Genomic DNA, 16,441 nt, shown 5'->3' on the forward strand with positions numbered 1-16,441 from the left:
TTAGAAGTATGCCTAGTTATCAACATAAGCTGAAATGCTTATTGGTTATATTCGACGCCATTACGAAAGAACGCAAATAACTTAGGGTAACTAGAGTTTAACCGTGCCAGATCAGCTTAAACTTCAGTTAAAATATACTGAAAACTGCAGAATGAGTTTAAGCGTAGTTTAACTAACAAACTGAGTTGAACTTGTACTGAATCATAAAAATAAATTGAATTGTACGTGTTGCGATTCTGGTAAATTTCATTAATCTCCAAGAGTTCATTGGCCCAAAATTATGTCAATCAACGCTTACATTTAAATTTTTTCCACTTTTTTTTTGGTAAACAATTTTGATATATTTAGCATTTTTCATTTATTTGTATTAATGCTTAATTACTGTTTAATATTTCTAATTTTTTTTTATGGGTATACCTAATATATGTATTTATTCACATGTATAGATATTCATTCGCAAGACCCTTATCTAGTTTTAATCAGCACAACTTGAAGATAAAATAAACACAGTAATTTTTAATAATTTTTAACTGTTAAAAAGTGTGACTAAATCTATGTTAATAATAATTGTGTGAGTGCGTCATATCTTTTAGTTAGCTTATTTTTTTTCAAAAAACAGTGATAACGTCACTGCAGATTTTTGATATAATTAATTGCGGGTTTACCTATTGTTAACATAAATCATTAGAAACAAGCCTACTTTTGTCTAGATTTCCATTCTGACGAGTGCCATTGTCGAACTAAAATACAAACTTATGAGACAGAGGGGAAAGGGATAGTTCATGAAACCAAGGCTTTTGATACTCTTTGCTTTCCAGTTTTTTTTTATGTTCAGCTCATGCCAGCTCCAGCCATAAATTTCTCTCAGTGTAGGGTATAAAGGACAAATTGTATTATTGTCGCGTCAATGATACTTAAGGCCAGTTGATAGACTGGCTTTCAGCGGAAGGTATATGCCGTTACAACAGTCATGAGATAGAACACAGATCGGTGATTGACTTCAGAATAGTGGCCATAAAGCGCTTCAAATACTAAATGGAATGCATTTCGCTGTAGCGACCGATAGGGAGAACCGAACAATGGCACTTGTACAAAAAGCGGCAGCAAGAGAGTGAGAGAGAGAGAACGAACACAACTACGATCATTGTGGATAAAACAAGTGTGATATCTTATCCGTGAACTGCCTGACAGGATGTTCAATATGGATACTTGCCCATAAACCCGACCGCTAATATGTGGCGCGTTTCGTCACTGTTCTAAACTCATAGCTAGCTGAATGATTGAATCCTTGGTGAATTTTGGTATCCCTTCTTCTTTGTCTTGTAGCAGTACCTCGGTCAATGCAATGGGTGTGATCTCCCATGTATTATAATAGATATTCTCTAATGGTTGTCCTTTACTGACAAATCGGATCGGAGTTTGGTTCTACTCGGATCTGCCCGGTAGATGACAGTTTAAGGAATGGGCGTTACAAATTGTATGGGGTAACACTGAAATAACAGCCTTGGTCGGGAAACTACCGCGTCGCTGCGGTTCGTAGAACAGGCTGCCGTGGGAAGCATTTGGTGTCCCTACTAAAAGCGAAAGCCTTATAAGGAAGAGCGCAGCTCATGAACACAGACCGTGCTCTGTAATGTTTTAGTCCTGGTAGAGCTCAACAGTAAAGTTCGTAATCGCAAAAGCGATTCGATTATCCACTACAGAGTGTTTCACCAATATATGCGCGATGCTATTGATCGAAGACTTGATTAAACAAACGGCATTACATGCTACTCTAACGCTGTGCCATTGGGGTCTAAGATTGTTATGGAACATCTTCGTTACAATCTATAAGATTATTAAGTTTTGCTCTTCTTCGGACATAGGAAGGGTATTAATAACCTTGATTTTAGTTCGGTATTGTAGGTAATATGGCGGCCATCTTCTCATTTAGCTTGCTTACTGTTCGGACTCTGGGTCAGCAACTATGTATAATATCCAGTCAAGTGAACAAAGCTTTTACTGAATTTAGATTACAGGGCCTCACAGCACAGTTCTTGCACTAATTGCCCTTATAAAGGTCATATCTCTCAGCGTATCTACTACGAAATACGATCTTTAGGTATCCTTAAAATGTATAGAAAGGGCATATTCAGATTTTCTGGTATATTCAATGGACTAATGCGGAACGAATGGGATTGGAATACAATTAATCATGTCACAGCTTTTTCCCGATACTTTTTGTTAGTTTATTTCCGAGCTGTGGTATTAAACAGTGCTGTATCAGCACTTATTGGCTAAAGGTTTACCAAATAATTAGTTAGATATTGATCTATACTGGGTTACCGGTCATAAAGTGATAGAAGGTAGGTAACGAAAAGGCCAATGAGCTGCAAAGGAGAGTGCAACACTCGCTGAATCAACGGTAGACCTCCCAATCCGTTTGGCAGAAAACAAAATGACACAAGAGTTGCATATGATCCATAAGGCAAGAAAGGCGTGTACAGAAGCGCGGGCTGCAAAATTTCTAAGATCATGTTCAAATCCCACGACATTAGACTCACAAAGTGGCTCATATCTCCGAAGAGAGAAGACTTAAGGTTCACTATGGGCATACTAACTGGACACCGCCTTCTGGTGCCACATGCTTATAAGTTAGGCCTTGCCAGTAACAGTAGATTTAGAAAGTGCGAACTGCCGAAAGAAACGGTTGAGCACGTTCGTGTCCTGCGCTCCGCCAGGTCAAGGCTCCAGCAGCTATTAAGGGCGGCAAAGTGGCCTGAGCACGACGCTAACGGGACGGAGTTGTTCTATAACATAAGTCCTGGCATCTGATTGGGGTTCTTCCGTTTAGTCGTCAAACAAAATCTGGTAACACTATGGTCACATTCAGTCTATGTGAGGTCTTTATTGACCGGCCAGTTCAACCTAACCTAACGTTGTTAGATATCGCATAAATACAACGTTCTCTTTGGTACCAAATGAGCTCTACCTTGCAAAGACAACAAAGCCTTTCGTTGATACACGATCATTATCATTCTGTGAATACCCAAAGAAGCCCACTTCGTTTTAATACGCTTATTGCCATTTTACCGTCAGCTCAAATTCTCCAAAGCAAATCTGAGATAGTAATCACTGCAGAGGTAACCAGTCGCCAGAATATTTTATTACAACTTTTGCATGTCTTGTCCACTTTTCCCTCAAATCGTGCGTAAATGAATGTATATACCCAGCAGAAGATGAAGCTAACTACAAGTTGGTTACCAATAAACTAAAGTGCGCTATCATCTGTTTTATTATTAGTTGATATGGCAACGCTGCCTGACTTTACAATCCAAAGGGTTAATAACTCACGTTTTAAAGTTAACTAGATGTTAGATTGTTTCCGGAATCACGTAAAATATATGTACAACTACTAGTTACTTTTTTTTAGCAATTTTTCTGCAGGGTGTCTAATAGAAAACACGAGCATAAAAATCAGAATATCTATAAATTTTTTTATCACCCACACATAAATCATAGATTTACCAAAACAGTTAACTACAAATCGTGCATAATTTTATATGCATTGATGTAAGTAAGTCTGCCCAAAAAACATGTGTTAATATATACAATATATACAAACATAAGTGCAATAACAATTTTTCGCTTGAAGAAAGGTGTGTCGTTTAACCATCATTAACATTTACATTTAGTACCAAAGCACCGACAATTTTCCATCTTTAGCCAATTTGTGGCCAATTGTTTAGAATTGCACATCAAGCTGCCGACATTGACTGCTGTCGAACTATAAAATATACAACAAATGTATGCACCGAGGTATATAACCTACCAACAAAATCCATCGATTCACTGACTAATTGACTAACTGACTGGCAAATCGCACAGCTGACTAACAAACAATCCAGAACACGCGATGGTCTTCTTGTCACTTTGACTATTTTGCTGACGATCTAACGTTTCAACTGACTTCTATTAACACTAAAGAAAACAATTTTTTTTTTCATAGTCCCTATTTATCGTTAAAATCATCTATACTCGTATATTTGTATGAATGTAAGTTTGTATCCGCATGCGCCCAAACCATAGAGCGCGCATGCTCCCATGCACAATATTGTTACTATCATGCAATACGAGTCCAATGCCACTACAGCACATGCGCTAATATACGGAATACTGGGTGTTGGAAAAATAGGTTGGGTTAGGTTATACCATACCATACCTACCTAAGTTAAGTTCAAGTGGCTGCCGTCCGCGTCGGAGCGGCACACCTAGGCCTTTATAGGCCCATTGTGAAACCACACGAATTTGTTCCTACTCTCCTAATCAAACCACTTCGTTGAGTTTGTGAAGCTAACTAAGCATCGTGTATTGACCTCAGCTATATCAGTCAGATCTCCGAGAAAAATCTTGCCCATAAAACGTTGCCTTCTTCTACCGAGCGCTGAACATTCGCGGAGTAGATGCCTAAATGTTTCAGGCTCTTCTTCGTTGCCGCATCTTCTACAATAATCATTAAATGGAGCGCCAATCCTTTCCTCATGCAGTCCAATACAAACGTGACCAGTGGAGGGTGAGAAGCGCACGGGATCTCTTCTAATTCCATTGCTGCCATGTGAGTTTTGCCGTGTGGCATCTATCATGGTGCTTCCAGCTGGCTCCCGCTTCCATCAGTAGAGCCTCCTTTATCATGAGCTTGCAGGTGGAGAGCGGCATGCCCAACTTCTTCCAGGATGGCGAAAGTGGAAGGGAGGTACCCTTTCTTGCAAGCTCATCCGTCATCTCATTATCTGGTATGCCCCTATGCCCCGGAACCCATACAAGATGCAGAGTAAACTGTTCAGCCAACACGTTAAGTGATCTGCGACAGCCTACTACAGTTTCAGAATTAGTTGTGACAGAGTCAAGGGTGGAAAAAAATGGAATCCAGATCATAGGTATATGAGGTGTCGAACTATTATACTACTGTACAAAACTACTTACTTTCATCATCTGCACATTTGCCTAAACACCAATACGACCTCTGTCTGGAGTACTGGGTCTAGTTCATTCAGCAGTTGTCAGCATTCAGTGACGGGACAAATCGTTATGGAATGCTGTTTTTGTACGGTTGGTCATTTGACGGATAGTGGTTGGCTCTGTTAAACACTACGAAGGTCCGGTAACCTTATACTGGTTTTAATGGAGAGCTATTCAAAGTAAATGCGACTGCCCGCCTTGCCATTGAGTTAAAATTAGCAGTTGAACTTGGATTCAGTTTCATTGCGTTTTCGCAATTGTTCCCCTACGAAAACTCTTCATATGATAACTTTTGATGTTCTCATATTTATGAGGCACCCGGTATACATACAACAACAACAATTACATATTCCAACAACTATTATTTATAGTTACACAAACTTATAGTTTTCTGGGTTTTGTAGCTATCTTCCTACGCGGCAGCCAAATTGGCAGCCTGCGCCTATCTTTCGGCGACTATCTTGTCAATTCTTACTGCTGCTCCTGCTGTTGCTTGAGTGGCGGCAAGTAACAATGGGCAAAGCGGTATTGAGCAACATCCAAAGTTCCAAATGCATATGGCATATGTTCCTGCTGCACGCCAATCGTTCAATAATCATTGCCTCCATATGTACCTACATACTACTTGTACATTCAACCCGTTCAACCTCATCGTCTTCTTTGTCAGTCATCAGCCACACGTACAACAAATCCATCCAATGGTTTCGACGTTTGGCTGATTGGTTGCGTATTTTCTTGTGATCTGACGTTGTGGTTGATGTTGTAAATTCAGCCTACATACAAATCGTATTTATTTATTTAGTTGTTATTGTTGTTGGTATTTTTGGAGTTCAGCGGGCTTTTTTTATTTGCCGCTCAGTTGTTTATTAATGTAGTGATTTTTTTGCTCTTATTACAGCCCGAATTTTACCACACAAAGTTACATGGATACCCCGTGGGAAAATTAATAAATACGGATTGTGGTTGAGAAATATTATTGGAAGTATAACGTCCTGAGTTGGACAAAGCCTAATTTTACGACGACTCACCCTAAATGATAAACGACAATTCAAAATGTCCTGGGGTCAAAATAAACCTTACATGAGAACTTAGGTACTGCTATCTTATGATGAGAGTAAGATTGTCCCGCTCTACAAAACGGTCATACTGGCTATCAAACTGGGGACAATCTCACACACGAGTGGCTTGACTTACCTGGCTACTTCTCTAAGCCGACCAGACAGACCCAAATTCCAACTAAGTCGGACATGCTTCTCACCAGAGTCGGAGTTCTAGATCGAGTATGGTTAACCGAATAATTCGGGTGAACCATTGTTCTGCATCATCATCAAATCAAAAAAATTTGCGCAACGTAGCTCTGCAGCTCAGTTTAATCATTATCCTAGCGCCTTCATGCAACTGCTCTGCACTAGCCCGGGTCGTTAGATATGTCTAAGAATTGGCATTCAATTCGATGTATCTCATGCGAAAGCTGGCGTCAAATTAAAAACGGGTTGCTTCCAATAAGCGGCTTTTCTAAATTAGAAGCCCTGTGCGGTTAATTTTCAGGGGCTTCCGAAGTTTCGCACCCTCTTAGAGCAGCCCACTTCTATCCACGTTTTCTATTTTCCTTTGTAAGATATTCCGACAGGGCGGATAATTGATGTATATAGGAAACGATTTTCCGTCATCCCTTGTCAAATTTGGTTTGAGGACAAACCGATTTTGCAGTTGTGCCATCTTCAGTGTTATTTTCACAACAGTTTTCACTACTTCACTCAGAAATGTATAGCAAATTCTCGCAATCGATTGCGCCTAACGCCAATCTAAGCGTCTGCGGCCAATACACACATTTATGTGCATCCTACGCAGTATGCCCCGAGTGACCCTTTCTTCGTAAGCGACAATGCCACTATGGGCTGGTGCAGAGTATACCTCCCATCTATGCAACGCCGCACTATGTTGTTGTTGTTGTAGCAGTGCCCCATCCAATAGGTGCGACCGAATCAGAAATTTTTACCAATATCCTCTAACGGGAGTCCAAAGAAACTTGCAATTTCAACGGGGGGACCATAATAAGAGGGGTGTTAGATCCGTTTGTTCCACAATACAGTTAAAGAGATGGTTGGTGTTATGTCAGGACACATTACAAGCAGGAAATAAGAGATTTGACGAATTTTTGCTTCTCTGGATTTTCGGTACAATTACGGCTGCATGCTCATCAAAATGTAGATCCTGATCAAACGTCATACCCAAGATTTTGGGGTGTCAAACAGTCGGTAGCCTAGTGCCATTGACGTGGATTTTCAAAATGGTCGACATTTGGGCCGTCTTTTAACGTCGCACTATGCTGCCGAGCTGTGTAAGCAGCAACGCTAGTTAACGCCACACCCCCATGGTTGGAGAGAGATTTCAACCCTAAAGGCTGCGCAAACACACCAGATTCTCACTACCAAATTAGCATATACCCTCCAGTCGATAAATCATATTACTACATCTTTATTGTGATGGAGAATATAACAAAGATAATGGAGTTTATGAAACGGCACGACATTCGCATCGATGCTATCTGAGAGACAAAACTCAGCGCCTAATGTAACCTCTTTTTTCCCTACAGGGTATCAATTTAAGTATTTTATTGCTGTGGTTTTAAGTTCGATTCTATTTTTTTATTTAAGCCTTTTTCCAGTTTTTTTTTTTATTTCCTGCTAGTTCCAGTTTATTTGAAGCTTCATCTCCAGTTTCCATTTTTTAAACATAAACTTTTATTATCTTTAACTGCCCATAATGCTGTCATAGCGGCACATTCTTAGGCCAGTTTTCTGTGGTTGAAATTCACATTATCATAAACTGGTTAAAATTATTGATATGTCGTCAGAGTAGAGCTCATACTAGTTTTTCTACAAATGGAAGGGACCTTCAGTTTCCGCTAAACATCAAATAGTGCAAATTAAATGAATTTTTGCCCAACAGCTCTTAGATCTTACCTCTTACCTTGCAACGGTACATAGTTCCATGCGTACTATGAAAGCACTTCGCCGTGGTATAGAGTCGCAAAAACATCCCGAAGTCCTTTGGAGCTGCCAATATACAAGACAATCCGTCGGCCGAACGTCGTTATCGGAGTTGAATTACCTCCCATAGCAGAAGCAGAACTCGACTGCAGTCAATCTAGACCAGTCTTTTCTGGAACGTTATTGGGTTACAGTTTTACCGATCTTAAATGAGGAAGTTCAAACGTAATATTTGTGTATCCCATCTATCTAACGGAAACTTCACTGGGGGCCATCCCTTTTGAAGAATATAACAACCAGATGAAGTCACGTGCCGGCTAAGCAGCTGACGAAGGCTTATCAAATCGTTCATATAACAGTCGGCCTAGCACGTGAAGGTTCTGATGCTTGCGGGTATCGAAAACATGTCCGGAGGAAGGCTGTCACTTCGGAAAGACCCGAAAATTTTTAAGGAGAATTTTTGTTGTGAAAACGAAAACACAAGCCAAAAAGCCACTCATCACATCGGGACAGATATTATTTGTTTGATCTGAATTATAGCCAAGTCGCGAAAAAGATTGGTGTTGTGCACAGATCTACCAAGTATATACAAGAAAAATATAAAATAATTATTTATAAATCTATTATTGAACCACATTTTGTGTATTGCCCATCGATATTATTCATAATAGCGTACAAAGAAATTGATAAGCTACAAAAGCTTCAAAATAGATGTATGAGGTTTATTCTTAAAAAACGTAGAGATGCTAGAACGGCTGATATGTTAAAAAAGTTGAACTGGTTGAGTGTCAAGCAAAAAATTTATTTTCATACCATGAAATTTGTATTTCATATAAAACATGGAAATGTACCTGAATATTTAAGTTGTAACGTAGTTCTAGTGGAGCAAACACACAATATAAATACTAGAAATAGACATAATTTTAAATTGCCATTTTTTCGAACAGAAATAGATAAGCAAAACATTTCTTACAAAGGCCTAAAGGGTTACAAGAGCTCCCATTGGAAATTAAAAACTGCGATAAAATCTTAGTTTTTAAGGCAAAATTATATGAATTTTGTAAAACTCTACCTATAAGATAGAATAGTAACTATTTGTATCTTGAAGTAGGCTTTAAGCCGTAATAAATAAATAACTAACTAACTAAGTGTTCAACTTAAGTGCTCTTTTGGCAACCAGTTGTCCCTAGGCCAAAAGGGGCTACTAAGGTACAAGATTGGGAAAATGGGATTTTCTCTGGGTATTGCTTGTCGGTTTATCCTCAAATTTTAGATCGTTAGAGGCATACAGAAACGGGCAATAGAGGCCGATGAACAGGTAAAAGAAACAAAGTTCTTAAGGAATAGAAAGGAATGGGTAGAGCTTTCTCTGATTGTCTTGGCCCGGTGCAATCAAATTTTCCTTAGGAATGTAACAACATTTTAACGGCAATTTGAAATAAGAGGCAACCTAGTTAATGCATCATAAGTGGCAATGCAAGCCTAAGAGAGTTTAGATATAGCTTATTACCTATAGACAAAATGTTGTCCAAATTGATCAATCCCTTTTCGATATAGAAACAGATAACCAAGGCCATTTATTCTGATACCCACATTGCCAAATCCTTTAATTTTGTTTAATTCCAAGATGTATGGAGTCTTGTGCCACCCAAATGGGTCAAGTCGCTTTCAGGGTAGTAGCCATTATACAAAAGACATCTCTATTATGCGCATATCTTATAGCATTTTAGTTGTTGAATTGAAACAGCTGACAACCTTTTAAGGCATATATTGATGTTAGGTGGCAACCCCATGTAAATTTTTATTATTTATAAGAATCCGACTTAAAACAACTACCCTTTTATAATTTTATGCGCAAGTCTCATTAACATTTTTAAATTAAAATAGGTGGCAACTCTGCTAATACACATATTGATGTTAGGTGGCATCTGTAGTTATAAACAGTGTCATTAAAATTCGACGTAAACCCCTTCCCTTTGATATCTTTTAATTTTAAAATTTAAATAGGTGGCAACCTTTTAAAGACAGATATTGTTGTTACGTGGCAAACCTAGTGAAAAACTCTACTATTTAAATTCGACTTGAAACACTTTAACGTTAATATATTTATCAGAATGTCTCATAACATTTTAATTTTGAAATTGAAATAGGTCAACACCTTGTTGAGATATACATTTATATTAGGTGGCAACCATAGATAGTTAAACTTTTTTTAGTATACTTACTTACTTACTTAATTGGCGCTTAACTTTTTTTTTTTTTTTTAGTATAACCTGACATAAAATACCTTCCCTTCGATATATTTATGGGCATCTCATGACATTTTAATTTTAAAATTGAAATGGGTGGCAACCTCGTGAAGACATTTGATGTTACAAAAATTTGTGTTTATTAAAACAGGGCGTTAAACACCTAACCTTTCATAATATTACCTTTTTAATTATGAAATTTAAATAGATGGCAACCTTTTAAAGGCATATGCATATTGATATTGGTTGACAACCCTAGTTAACATTTGTTTATATAAAAATTTTATGGGCATGTCGCATAACATTTTAATTTTAAAATTCAAATAGGCGGCAATATTGGTAAGACATATTTTGATGTTAGGTTTTAACCCTAGCCAAAAATTATAAAACATTAGGGGCATATCTCATAACACTTAAATTTTTTATTTAAATCGGTGGCAACCTTGTAAAGTCACCAAAGGGTGCATATAATAACGTTAGGTAGCAAGCCGAGATTTAAACCGTACTTGTGAATATTTCTATAGAAACGTTGGTAAAATATCTTCCTTATGATATCCACATTGACATATTTTGTCTCATTTTAAACAATTTGTAAATAGGTGGCAATTTTGTTAATACATATTTTGATGTTAAGTGGAAAACCCAAGCTAAAATTTGTAAAACACCTACCCTTTCATACATTTATGGATATATCTCATAATTTGAAAATTTATATAGGTTGCTACCTTGTAAAGCCACCAAAAAGTGCATATAATAACGTTAGGTGGCAACCGGAGGTGTGTCCCATACTTGTACATATTTCTGTAAAAATACTGGTAAAATATTGTTTTTTTTTAATATTCATGTTGACATACTATTTTGCCTAGTTTTCAAAAATTTGTGAAAAGGTGGCAACCTGTTTGAGGATTAGCGTTGCTTCTTACAAGCCTAAAATGTAATTATATTCTAGTTCAGTTACATTCATTATGCCTCCTTCGATACAGCCTGAGAGTTAATTTATGAAACAATTACCTTTTAAAAATCCTCTAATAATCTCGTTTTATTTGAATGATGCAGATTTAGTTCTTTTCAATTTACTTCATTTGTTAATCAAAGAAGTCAAGCACGCTGCGCATTTTGTAGTTCGTACAGACAAAACAATGTAAACTCACTTAATCACAAGCGAAAGAATTCGCAATTATTGCGTGTTTTTTGCAGCACGAATTGTATTTTTAATTTTCTGCTTTATTTTAGGTAGCAATTTAGTAGTAAATTTTTTTAATTATTTTAACTTTATTTTTTTTGCTCATTAAAGATTTGGTAATTTTTCAATCATTTATGAGGGAGATTACTATTATTAATTAAATTTTTTTGTGTTTTTTCTTTATTATTTCGTTTTGTGATCACTCTTTTTAATGTTGCAGATATATAACGTCCGGCTTCACGTGAACCACGCGATGTGAGATCTTTCGCAATCCCCACAAAAAAAATGGCAAATTAAGTTTGAACACACCGAAGGCGAATTCGTAGTTCGAAATGTAGTAAGCGCTAATGAACTCAGCAAATGTTTGGCATATAGATTGACCGGTTTTCAACTGTTTTTTATACTCAGCTGTACTTGTACACAGGGTACTATAACTTTAATTGGATAACGGTTGGTTGTACAGGTAGAAAGGAATCGAGATGGATATAGACTTCCATATATCAAAATCATCAGTACCGAAAAAAAAAAAATATTAAGCCATGTCCGCCCGTCCGTCCGTCCGTCCGTTAACACGATAACTTGAGAAAATATTGCGATATCTTCACCAATTTCGGTATACGCGATTATCAGGAGCCAGAATGAAATGAGCGAAATCGGACGATAACCACGCCCACTTTTTCGATATCGAAAATTTGGAAAAATAGAAAAAATGATATAATTCACGAAACGAATACCGCTAAGCTAATGAAATTTGTTAGGTGGATTGGTTTTATGACGCAAAACATAAATTCCACCACCCACATTTAGAAGAAGAAAATTTTGAAGTTTAACAAGCCGTGAAACAAAAGCCGTTAAGAATATTACATTGAAATTTGGCAGAGACACTATCCTTGCCAAATTATATAGAATGACTGAAGATAATCAAATCTTAACAAAGTTTGCAATAACTCTATGGTATTTAACTACTTTCGACTGATGTTCTTCCTTAAGAGCAGTATGGGGTAGCTGAGAACAAATCTTAAACAAATTTGGGCGTGACCCGCCCCTGTTTTGTTTTTTTTTTTTTTGTTACTCTTTCCAAACAAAAATCTCCCAATCCGAACGAAATTTGGCATAAACCTTTTTTTCATAGCTACCATTGTTAAATTTCATTTTTACCCGCTCAAGTTCATTAGTATCCTTTTTGCTTCCTTTGAACGAAAATGAGTTAAGAATCATATCGTACTATCATATCATATATATTAGTTCTAATTGCTGTTTTTATGTACGGGTCCCTTTTTCGCTCTTATTTGAAATCCAAATCTATAAATAAAGTTTTGGTTGTAAAGATGGAGATTCGGGCTATTAGCGAGCTTTGGGCTATTTTGGTCGTAGTGCTTTTGTTTAGCTATATTTTATTAAAATAATTTGTTAAAAATAAACGATTGTGAGCACACAAAGAAATCTATTTGTACTATGGCACTATTGTGAATATTTGCACTGCATTACCGGTAGTTGCTATTGTACGCTAGATGGCAGCGCAAGTTGTAAGTTTTAATTGATTGACGGCAGTTGTTATTATACGCTAGATGGCAGCGCACGCTGTAAGTTTTAATGATTTGTTTTTGAATGATAGAACAGCTGATTTCTGTTGATATTTGATAAGAGACTTTTATATTGGTTGCGCAAGATGCCTACGGGTCCGGCTCGTATATGTATTATTGCGTATCCTTACAACACTATTAACTACAACAACAAAGCAAACAACAACAGCGTTGCAAGTCCACAGCTGGGTATATAATGTTCGGTTTCACCCGAACTTAGACTTTCTTACTTGTTCTATGTTAACTTTGATTGAATACAAAATTCTGCCGCATTAAGCACAGTTGAAAACAAATTTTATGTTTTTTTTTCAGGATTTTATTAATTTGTCATTTTAATATCAATTCTTGCAATCTTAATTTTGCCACCAAAACAAAAAAATTCTAAAAATCCCACACTATTCGATGAATTATGTTTCCAAACATCAACTTGCAAAAAAATTGTGTTCTTAATATTTCAAAAAAGTTATAAGCTTTCGAAAAACTCAACTTCAAATACCTTCTCGTTTTTGTTATTAAACTTCTTATTGTTTTTCTCGTCTGTCTTCTTTTTGTTCTTTTATTCACTCTTCAATTTAGTATCGTAGGTTAGTAAAAATAATTATTATTGTCGTAGTGTGTAAACAAAAACATTCTCATCGAAAAAATCGCGCTTGAACCGATCGCCAATGGAATGACATACATCATACATACGAAAGAGTCAAAACGACACTGAATTCAGCGTTTTGCAAAAGTTCAGTTGTGCATGTGGTTGGTATCGTTTAGCATGGGCGAGTGTGGTGCCTCAGTGGAGATCGTGTGGCATGACTGTGTTCACACCACGATGCCTCGCAAAAGGAATGCCAACATGATTGGGGATAACTACATGATACAACACTCGAAATGTGTTGGATATTTCGATCTTAGAGCAAGTGCGGAACTTGCGCAGCGACCTTTATTTAGATCTATTGTGCTTGACCCTTCAACCTGTTACTATATGTGGAGGCTAGTAATGCATCTACTTAAGCACCTCTTCAAGCTGTTTACTCCATATTACAAGTGAGTTAAGAGTCACGCCACATAGATGGGAGAGTCTTTGCTTTGCCAGGGCGATGCATTCACAAAGAATGTGAAACGGCGTCTGATATTCCAGCGCACAATAACGGCAGATTTGTGTATCGAATAGATTTAATTTATTTAGGTCATACCGTGAACTACAATGTCTCGTATAGTTCCCAGTCAAAATTCGTATGCCCCCTCTGCCTAGATTAATGAGTTTGGTTATTACTCTCGTTGCTCTCCCAGTAACGATTTGACCTGTCTTTGCAAACCAGTGTTGTTTGAGCTGCTTTTTTTCAGAGTTACTTATGTTTTTCGTTGTGTGTGCCTTTGTGAGTCCACAAAAGGGATCTGGACCATAGAATGCTGCTATAGCACCCTATCGGGATAGGTAGTCTGTCTGTTCATTACGTTCGTCTCCCTGATGGTCGGGAACCCATCCTAACAAAACCTTGTTTTTGGCTTTCAGATCGTTAAAGACTGCATTGCATGTATCTACTATGTTAGAAGTAGTTGTGTAAGACTGCAAGGCACGCAAGGTTGCTTAGTTGTCTGGCGTAATGAAGATTTTCCTTGAGGATATGCCTTTCTGTTGACTTTCTCCACTGCAAACATCTATATTACATAGCTTTCTGCCTGCAATATAGTGGGGTAGTATCCCATTGCTATCGACTTCTTAAAGCTTAGCCTATAGACACCAGCTTCCATTTTTACTATCCATCCGTTAACCAGGCCTCGTGAGTATTTGAATTCCTTGTTTCCTAAGGAGTTCTGTACGAAATGAAAACTTCAAAGTTTCATGGATTTTGAGCGTAGTGGCCATTGCAATATAAAGATGCAATATGGGAATTTCTGCTTATTTTCTTATTGGCTGCATATACCCTGTCATGTTCTCGACCTTAAGCTCAGCTTTGAAGTCTTAGTGTAGCAAGTGTAGCATCTTTCTCTATGAGAATAGAGAAGGGAGGTCCTCCCACTAAGGCACTAAATGCATCAGCAAAGGACGTGCTCATCGCAGATATTTTATAGCAACCTTGCTGTAAAAAACAGAACTTATAGATTTAGCAGATAATAAAAAATAAGTTGTATGTTTGTTTAATGGTGTGTTCTGTTTTTACTTATATTTAAGAATTCATGAGCTTAACACCGGTTTATAAATTCAATTATTATAAGCCGGTGTTAAGCTCATAAATTCTTAAATATAAGTAAAAATAAGTTGTTTGCTTATGAGATCTTTATTTCATACAGTACTTGCAAACCATGATAACGTGTAGAGTAACATGAAATACTTTTAGCTCCGTTATCTAACGCGGCAGACCTTGTTCTGACTGAGCATTTATTTGCCTGGAAAAGTAAGAAAGAGATCCTAGAACTTTCTCTATTAAACGCCCTCTCCTACTCTGTCTCACCCTTTTTTCCTCCCTTATTTTTTCTCCCCTCATCATCTTTCCAGTTTGCCATAATCGACCCACTTACTTTCCCTTTAAATCTTCTGCAAATCTTCCCACCTTTCCTCTTACTCTTTCAGCTCTTGCCGTTATCTTAGCCTCTCTTCTCACTATTACTCTTATTCTTATCTTACTGTTATTTTCTCTTTTACTGTTAACATTTTATTCCTACTATTCTACAAACTGTTACCGTTATTCTAATTTTTACTCTCACCTTTCCTCTCCCTCCAACTTCCTTTACTTTTTCTTTCCATCTTTTTCCGATGTGGAGATAAAAATATCTAGTTTGGCTTTTCCCTACAAGGTGGTACACTTCGATACTAAAGTATTGAAAAGTAGAAAAACAGTACCAAAAACTTTCGCTCCCTTCTATCTTAGAATTCATAACCGGATTATAAGACCGTCAAATGTTTGTTGTTGTACTACGCACCTGTTTGTTTATTGCATCGTGTGAAGAACATTTCTTTTCGAAATCCACTTAAAGTAAGCGAATTTTATTTGACAATTGAAAAATCGCCGCTTCAAATCTCGTTTACAGGTGTTCTTATTCATCCGCTGATGACATTTCCTTCAACTCTTCTAAGTTCTTAAAGGGCTGCCAGTCTTTGCATTGCCATCAGTGCCCGACGAAACATGTACATTGGGTTAGACCACAGTGGTGTTGGCTTCTTATTAGTTTGAGGTCCTGAAGAATAAAGGGAATGAAACAAGAGTGGAAGAAATGGCTAGGATATCGTCATCGCTTTTCAGGTTACGTAGCTCCCTGTTGGCTCGACCTTTGGCTTCATCTATCGAGCGATGTAGAATGAATTCCCACACGCATACTTAAGATTGACGATTCCACAGGAAATAGTGATATTCAATGAGCTACGCCTATCTAAAGCATATACATATTTGGGATCTATAGTTTACGTGCCTCTTTTAGCTGTTTTTTTTTTTTTTTATTTTAGCA

General features: G+C 37.3%; 1 protein-coding gene across 1 annotated transcript in view; it reads right to left on the bottom strand.

The window, feature by feature from the left end:
• Positions 1-13,676, bottom strand: part of Sema5c (Semaphorin 5c) — a 311,922-nt gene extending 298,246 nt beyond the window's left edge. The window contains exons 1-2 of the mRNA XM_067756943.1: positions 13,503-13,676; positions 11,252-11,685 (exon numbers count right to left, since the gene is read on the bottom strand). The gene's annotated coding sequence lies outside the window, so the exon portion shown is untranslated. The remainder of the gene's footprint in view (positions 1-11,251; positions 11,686-13,502) is intronic.
• Positions 13,677-16,441: the final 2,765 nt, after the last annotated feature.

Source organism: Eurosta solidaginis, chromosome 5, assembly GCF_040869045.1.
Source record: "Eurosta solidaginis isolate ZX-2024a chromosome 5, ASM4086904v1, whole genome shotgun sequence".
Taxonomy (NCBI): Eukaryota; Metazoa; Arthropoda; class Insecta; order Diptera; family Tephritidae; genus Eurosta; species Eurosta solidaginis.